The sequence below is a fragment of the Symphalangus syndactylus genome, chromosome 1 (assembly GCF_028878055.3).
Source record: "Symphalangus syndactylus isolate Jambi chromosome 1, NHGRI_mSymSyn1-v2.1_pri, whole genome shotgun sequence".
NCBI classification, from domain to species: Eukaryota; Metazoa; Chordata; class Mammalia; order Primates; family Hylobatidae; genus Symphalangus; species Symphalangus syndactylus.
The window spans coordinates 120390267-120398791 of record NC_072423.2 but is presented as its reverse complement, the minus strand read 5'-3'; the positions used below and the strand labels follow the sequence as shown (position 1 = coordinate 120398791).

Here is an 8525-nt window from a genome sequence, read left to right as displayed (position 1 = left end):
CGGAGGTTACAGTGAGCCAAGATCATGCCAGTGCACTCCAGCCTGGGCGACATATCTGAAAAAAAAAAAAAAAAATATATATATATATATATATATATATGTGTGTGTGTGTGTGTATATATATATATATATATGAAACCTCCATACAAACCCTAAACAAGGAGGTTCAGAGAGCTTCCAGGTTTCTGAACACATGGAGGTGCTTGGAGGGTGGTACATGGAAGGTCCATGCCCCTACCTCCATACCTTGCCCTTTGTGTCTCTTCCATTTGGCTGTTCCTGAGTTGTGTCCTTTATAATAAATCAGTAATAGGAAGTAAAGTGCCTTCCTGATTTCTGTGAGCCATTCTAGCACATTATCAAACATGAGAAGAGAGTTATGGGAACAGAAGTACAGTGGCCCAGAACTTGTGATTGGTATCCGAAGTAGGGACAGTCTTGTGGGACTGAGTCTTTAACCTGTATGGTTTGATGCTAACTCTGGGTAGTTAGTGCCAGAGTTGAGCTGTTAGACACCTAGGTGGTGTCCAGAGAGCTGAAGAATTGGTTGTTGGTGTGGGAAGAAATCCAAATATTTATGTGAGAATTTGAGCAAAAACAGTTCATACTCCCCTCTACTTGCTAGTTCAAGATTTGCGTAAGGAATGCCCACTTTCTTCAGGAAAGACAGATGGATGGCTATTAACTAAGTTGTGTTGTTTTCAGACTTTTGCCTTTAACAGTGACTTAGCTAAGTGTGCTATTTAGGATTCTGTTTAAAAATAGCAGAAATCTACTTGAATTAACTTAAATACACTTACTTTATTATGAGGATTTCTGCATGTACCCTGGCACCCAAAGGCAAGAATGCAACTAGAAGTTCTGGAGCGTGGAAAATCCAAGCAGTCAGGAACAACAGGCAGCACACTCAGGTTCAATCTCAGCTCTTTCTTCACTTCTGATCCCTTTTTTGCTCTTTGCTTTCCTGCTTTCTCTGATCCTAGGCATAGGGCAGAAATTGCCAGAGGTCCCAAGTTTACAACTCAATTTCAGAGACCAGCCCAAATTGAGTTAGAATCTCTCAGACTTAATTCCTAACTCTTGAGAGAGAGAATCGGATTTGCTCAGTTTGGGTTGGGTGTTCACTTCTGGTCTGCTCCTGTGGCCCGGCGGGGCTGGGTCATGTAATGTAAATGAAGCTTCCAGGGCCCCATCCTTTGGGAGGGGGTGGTTAACTGGGTTGATCAGACACCCAAAAGGTGCCTGTTGCTAATTAGATCACAATCTTTTCCCTTATTTCTACTGCTCCATGTCTCCTGACAACTAAGATAACTGAGAAGCTTCAGGATTTTTTTTTTTCTCTTCTGCCTGGAAGCTTTCATAAATTTATCTTTGACAATTCATTCTGCCTTGGTGTTGGTTGTACTCTATTAATGTTTTTTGGCTCTCAGTGATCTCTCAGACTGCATTCACATCTTCCTCTGATGATAGTTTGTGACTGGCCAGTGGGTGGAAGAGCTGGTGGGGTTAGGGAAATTGGGATATAGTCTCCTCTGATTTCCTTGGGACTCTGTCTTTGGGGTAAACAGCCACCTCTGGCCATAGCTGAGTGAGTTGGGTCTTTCTGTTTGGGATATATGTGTGCAACCAACTCAACAGTAGCAAGGCTGGCTCTCTGGCTATAGCTCTCCATTTGATTCAGTTCTGGTTATCCCTCCCCTCCCCTCCCCTCCCCTCCCCACTCCTCTCCTTCTTTTTTTTTTTTTTTTTGTATTTTCATATCCACTCCAATATGGAAGCTGTCTTAGTGGTAACAACAACTGTGTGGCTGCCTGATTTCTCCTTTAATTCTGTCACTACTGCCATTCCTCTTAATAAGTCTCTGCAATCTCCTATTCTACCAGAATAGGTCTCTGGTAGGGTATACCCTGCCTCTCCTTGAATGCCCCTGCCCCTAGCCGTCATCTTCCCAAGCTGAGATTTCTTAGTAGCACCTTCAGACACATCTCATTCCATAAACTCCCCGTTCTCTATATCTTTTTTTTTTTTTTTTCCCGAGAGGGAGCCTTGCTCCCATCGCCAGAGTGCAGTGGTGTGATCTGGGCTCACTGCAGCCTCCACCTCCCAGGTTCAAGTGATTCTCCTTCCTCAGCCTCCCGAGTAGCTGGGATTACAGGCATGTGCCACCACGCCCAGCTAATTTTTGTATTTTTAGTAGAGACGAGGTTTCACCAATTTGGCCAGGCTGGTCTCGAACTCCTGACCTCGTGATCCTCCCGCCTCAGCCTCCCAAAGTGTTAGGATTACAGACATGAGCCACCGCGCCCGGCCTGTTCTCTATATCTTAACAGCAGTTAACAAGCTGTGGGGGAAGAACTCTGCCTCTTACAGTTCAGTCCAAATTGTAATAAGCTTGGCCAATACACCTCTGCACTTGAGAGTATGAAATTGGGCTACTTCTCTAGTTTGTAGGCTTCCCCTTGGGGGAGGGTAACACTCAGTATGTCAAAGCTTGCCGTGTTAACAAGGACTTTAGAGGGAATGGCGATGGAGCACAGACTGGAGATGGTTAGATTCATCTTTACCAGTCCAGTCCCCCTGGACAAGGTCCTAGGAATGGTGAGGGCTTACAAAGAGATACAAACAGCTATTAATATTTCCCTATATGATGCCATGCCCTGGAGGCCAAATCCTCTCCTCTTTTTTTTTTCTTGACAAGGTCTCACTTTGCCACCCAGGCTGGAGTGGAGTGGGGAGATCTTGGCTCACTGCAGCCACCTCAACCTCCTGGGCTCAAGCGATCCACCTGCCTCAGTCCCCCAAGTAGCTGGGACTACAGGCGTGCACCACCACGCTTGGCTAATTTTTTTTTTTTTTTTTTTTTTTTGAGATGGAGTCTCACTCTTGCCCAGGCTAGAGTGCAGTGGCGTGATCTCGGCTCACTGCAAGCTCCGCCTCCTGGATTCACGCCATTCTCCTGCCTCAGCCTCCCAAGTAGCTGGGACTACAGGCACCTGCCACCACACCCGGCTAATCTTTTTGTATTTTTTAATAGAGACAGGGTTTCACCGTGTTAGCCAGGATGGTCTTGATCTCCTGACAGCCAGGAAATGATTACTGTAATGTTATAGTATGGATTGATATATGGGTACAGCAAATTTCCTTTTTCCCCAAAAAATATTAGTCTTTTCATCTGTCCCTCCATATAAGCTTCATAATCCAGATTCTTTAGAACTTTAGAATAAAAAATTATTTCCTTTGGGATTACAGTGACTTATAGATTAAATGAGAAATGACAGTTTTAGAAAAATAATGCTTTCCACTTATGAACATGTTCTCTCTTGTCATTTATTCAGTTCTTCTTTTATGTTTTTCAGTAAAGGGGTGTGTGTGTGTGCACTATAGGTCTTGTGCATTTTCCAACCGAATTTTGGTGTATACTATTGATTTTCTATGTTGGTCTTCATCTGGCCATCTAATTATCTACAGCGCATCTGCCTCCTTCCCGCATTCCCCACCCAGGGCTTGAGTAGGAATCTTTTGTTTCAGGAACTAGTGACCATCAAGGATACAACTTTCTATTTCACCTACAAACAATGGGCCAGCCTGATGCCTGCTCAAAAGACCCTGTACAGAGATGGTATGGGAGATGTAGTTCTGTTGCTTCTCTGGATGAGGCCCTCTCTAGGACTCAGCCTTTGTACTTTGGAGCTTCCTGGCTTCTTTCCTCTTACAGGCTGAGGTATCTCTCATAAGCTCATTTTCAGAATTCCATGAGCTGAGTTTCCCAACTCACCCACCTCAGGGACTGCTGGCCAGGGAGAGCCCTAGGTTCTCTGTAGTATTGAAACAGATGTCCCCAGTTCCCTAGTAGAGGCTCTGCTTTGGGCAAAATGGGAAATGAAAGATTTTTTGATGCCCTAATTGAGCCCTCTGTCCCTACACCATCCCTGTTTTCTTGAGATCTTAGCCTCCTACCACGTGGGTGGGATACTACCACTATTTCAGCCCACACTCTCACAGAGCCAGATGTGTTATGCTCCTTCCTAAGACAGTTGGGCTCCTTCTGTAGAGTGCTCCACTTTCCCTGAGATCCCGCCTCACTTGTTCTCCTGGGTGTTCCAGTTCTTCCTCCACTTGCTAAAGGCAGAAGATGGGCTGAAAAGAGTTCCAGATATCAACTCTGGTTGACTCCCCACATTTTCCTATTCCTTTTTTTTTCTCCTTGAGAAACATTTTATTCCCTAAACAAGTTCTGATATCTCTGCTGGAGCAAGGGGGAATACCATGGGGCCCAGATCCCTGGGTGCTGCTTGGCAGAGAGGCCCTCAGAGGTGTCTGTTCTGGTGAGTGAGAGAACCTGTGAGCTTCCCTTCCTGCTTTTCCTCTTCGTTTGTTGTTGTTTTTGTCTGGTTGCTTGTTTTAAGAGATAGGGTCGCCGGGCGCGGTGGCTCACGCCTGTAATCCCAGCACTTGGGGAGGCTGAGGCGGGCGCATCACTTGAGGTCAGGAGTTTGAGACCAGCCTGGCAACATGGTGAAACCCTGTCTCTACTAAAAGTACAAAAACTAGCCAGGCGTGGTGGCAGGTGCCTGTAATCCCAGCTACTAGGGGATGCTGAGGCAGGAGCATTGCTTGAACCTGGGAGGCGGAGGTTGCAGTTAGCCGAGATCGTGCCACTGCACTCCAGCCTGGGCTACAGAGTGAGACTCTGTCTCAAAATGAAATAAAATAAAATAATAAAATAAAATAAAATAAAATAAATAAAATAAAATATAAAATAAAATAAAATAAAAATAAAATAAAATGTCTTGCGATGTTGGCCAGGCTGGTCTCAAACTCCTTACCTCAAGTGATCCTCCAGCCTCTGCCTTGCAAAGCACTGGGATTATAGGCATGAACCACCATGCCCAGTCCTTTGTTTTAATAATTTGTCATGCAAAAGGTTTTTCTTCTTTTATATGGCTTCTGTGAAGGATGAAAGTGGTTACTCTTACACAGACAAGTATTACAGAGCACCCCCTACATGCCTTTTTTTTTTTTTTACTTAATGGGAGAATTAAGCTTTCTACTATTTTTTTAAATTATATTTTAAGTTCTGGGTTACATGTGCAGAACGTACAGTTTTTTTACATAGGTATACGTGTGCCATGGTGGTTTGCTGCACCCATCAACCCATCACCTACATTAGATATTTCTCCTAATGTTATCCCTCCCCTAGCCCCCCACCCCCTACAGGCCCTGGTGTGTGATGTTCCTCTCCCTGTGTCCATGTGTTCTCATTGTTCAACTCTCACTTATGAGTGAGAACAGTGTTTGGTTTTCTGATCTTGTGATAGTTTGCTGAGAATGATGGTTTCCAGCTTCATCCATGTCCCTGTAAAGGACGTGAACTCATTCTTTTTTATGGCTGCATAGTATTCCATGGTGTATATGTGCCACATTTTCTTAATCCAGTCTATCATTAATGGACATTTGGGTTGGTGCCAAGTCTTTGCTGTTGTGAACAGTGCTGCCATAAACATATGTGTGCAGGTTTTTTTTTATCGTAGAATGATTTATAATATTTTGGGTATATGCCCAGGATTGGGATTGCTGGGTCAAATGGTATTACTAGTTCTAGATCCTTGAGGAATCACCACACTGTCTTCCACAATGGTTGAACTAATTTACACTCCCACCAGCGGTGTAAAGCATTCCTATTTTTCCACAGCCTCTCCAGCATCTGTTGTTTCCTGACTTTTTAATGATTGCCATTCTAACTGGCATGAGATGGTATCTTAAGACTCAGAGTTGTTCCTCTCCATGGAAATCTTTAGTAAAAGGCAAAAGATTTATATGATCAGAAGAGAAACCAGAGTATAATTTTCTACTATTTTCAATACAAAGTTGTGTTTTCATTACAATTAGAGGAATATAGGCTTCTGTGAGCTAGCCTGGAAGCAAACATAATCATTTTTGTTCATTGTTTCCGTGAGAAAATGTAATGCTGTTTCTAAATATTGACCTAAAAATAAACTCTGAGGAATTCATGATTGTAACTGGATGGAAACTGGCTTTCTTCATTTGAAATAAATTAATTGAACAAGATAAAAAAAAATCCAGAAACATATATTTTGGCTTTTCTTCTTATTTTCAGCCTGTTCCAATTTCAAATCAAGCTATACAGAATCCTTTTGTAGCATAGTGCCTTTCAATCCAGCCCCAGGCATTACCTTGAAGCACTCCCTTCCCAGTAATGACCCTGCCCTAGGACTTAAGGCTATTTCGGTAGCCCAACAGTCCTTCTGCATCTACTTGTGAATCCTCCTTGCTGCAGCTATAGGTCATCTGCTTAGTCCACTAATGGCCTTCATTAATGAAAAGAATAGCCTTCTAAAATTGTAGATTAACTAAGAATATTCCTTATGCAGCCAGTAGCTTTCTTATCTGCTTTCGGTATCAGCCAACTTTCTGATGAAGATTTTCTCTCTTATCACAGAACATTTAATGGGTAATATTTGAACATAGAATTTTCTGGAAGTAAGAGTCGTTGGTTGGGTGTTGGAACCCTCGGTTCCTGGTCTGTGCTTCTCAACCTGCTGGATCTGGTGTGGTGCTGCAGCTGCTCACCTAGCCCTCTCCTCCAGACCCAGGCACATCCTGTTTCTTCTTCCCATGCTCTTGCTGCTGCTTCTCCCTCTTCCACCTCACTCTTTTCTCTAACCTCCTTCCCATCTTGAAGGGACCTGTTCATCTCCCTCTACACTCTTTATTCTTGTCGCCCTGCTTGTGGAAACAAAATAGCTCCTCTTTTGACCCGTCCTGTTAATTACCAGCATCTTCGGTTTTCTGTGGGATCCCATTAGGTCTCTGTCCTTGTTTCCTCTGGCCCTTATGCAGCCATTTTAGTCTGTTGGGAAGAAACCATATACTCAGAAAGTAACCTAGTAACACTTGATTGACTTTCTCCTCTAGTCCAGCTAATGATTGAAATTTGACCCTTCCTTTCCTCCTTCCTTTCCTTTTCCTTCCTTCCTCCCTCCCTCTCTCCCTCCCTCCCTCCCTCTTTCTTTCTTTGTGAGTCTCGCTGTCACCCTGGCTGGAGTGCAGTGGTACAATCTAGGCTCACTGCAATCTCTGTCTCCTGGGTTCAAGCGATTCTTGTGCCTCAGCCTCCCAAGTAGCTGAAACCACAGGCACACACCTCCATGCCCAGCTAATTTTTGTATTTTAGTAGAGATGGAGTTTTGCCATGTTGGCCAGGCTGGTCTCAAACTCCTGACCTCAAGTGATCTGCCCGCCTCGGCCTCCCAAAGTACTGGGATTACAGGTGTGAGCCACCATGTCTGGCCTTGTCTTTTCTTTTTGTTATGTCACCAGATAAGACCAGAATTGTCATTAAGGGACTAATCCACAGTTGCCAACTTCTGAAGAAATAGAACCCCAAGGACTGACATCAGCAAGGGATACAGTCTAGCACTCTGACCATTAGGGCAGCTTAGGGTGGCAGCAGGGTCATTGCACAAGGAAGAAAAAGACAAGGAAGAGAGGTTTCATAGATATATCAGTCAGGCAACATAGGTCCCTCCACTGTTCAGAATAGAAGTGTGAGCAATTAGGTAAAATCATTAGTGACAGCATGCATCTTGTTACAAATCTGAGAGTTCATATAGAACAGATCTAATGAATGTGGTGAGTGAAGCTGATGTTTCAAACTAAGGTCAGTCTTTCACCAACATCAGAGAATTTACCCTGGGAAGATATCATACAATTGTAAAGAATGTAGAAAAGCCTTTAAATATAGGTCAGAACTTTCACAGCACCAGAAAATCCACATGGGAAGAAACCGTACGCCATGTAGGGAGTGGACAAGCTTTTAATCAGAACACCCACCTTCTTTTTTTTTTTTTTTTGAAATGGAGTGAGTCTCGTGCTGTCGCCCAGGCTGAAGTGCAATGGTGCAATCTTGGCTCACTGCAACCTCTGCTTCCCGGGTTCAAGCAATTCTCCTGCCTCAGCTTCCCAAGTAGCTGGGATTACAGATGCGTGCCACCACACCTGGCTAATTTTTTTTTTTTTTTTTGTGACAGAGTCTCACTCTGTCGCCCGGGCTGTAGTGCAATGGCACGAGTTCAGCTCACTGCAACCTCCACCTCCCAGGTTCAAACGATTCTCCTACCTCAGCCTCCCAAGTAGCTGGGACTATAGGTGCCCACCACCATGCCTGGCTAATTTTTGTACTTTTAGTAGAGACGGGGTTTCACCATATTGGCCAGGCTGGTCTCAAATTCCTGACCTTGTGATCCACCCGCCTTGGCCTCCAAAAGTGCTAGGATTACAGGCGTGAGCCACTGCACCTGGCCTAATTTTTGTATTTTTAATAGAGACGGGGTTTCGCCATGTTGGCCAGGCCAGTCTCGAACTCCTGGCTTCAAGTGATTGGCCCGTCTGTGCCTCCCAAAGTGCTGGGATTACAGGCATGAAACACCCGCCCGGCCAGAACACCCACCTTCTTTAGCATCAGAAAACTCCACGGTGATGGCAGCTGTATAAATGGATGGAGT

General features: G+C 44.4%; 1 non-coding gene across 1 annotated transcript; it reads right to left on the bottom strand.

Annotated features, from left to right (window-relative positions):
* Positions 1 to 5730: 5730 nt before the first annotated feature.
* LOC129461107 (U5 spliceosomal RNA) lies at positions 5731 to 5842 on the bottom strand. The gene has a single exon (XR_008650380.1). It is a non-coding gene; the product is annotated as a U5 spliceosomal RNA (small nuclear RNA).
* Between the last annotated feature and the right edge of the window lie 2683 nt (positions 5843 to 8525).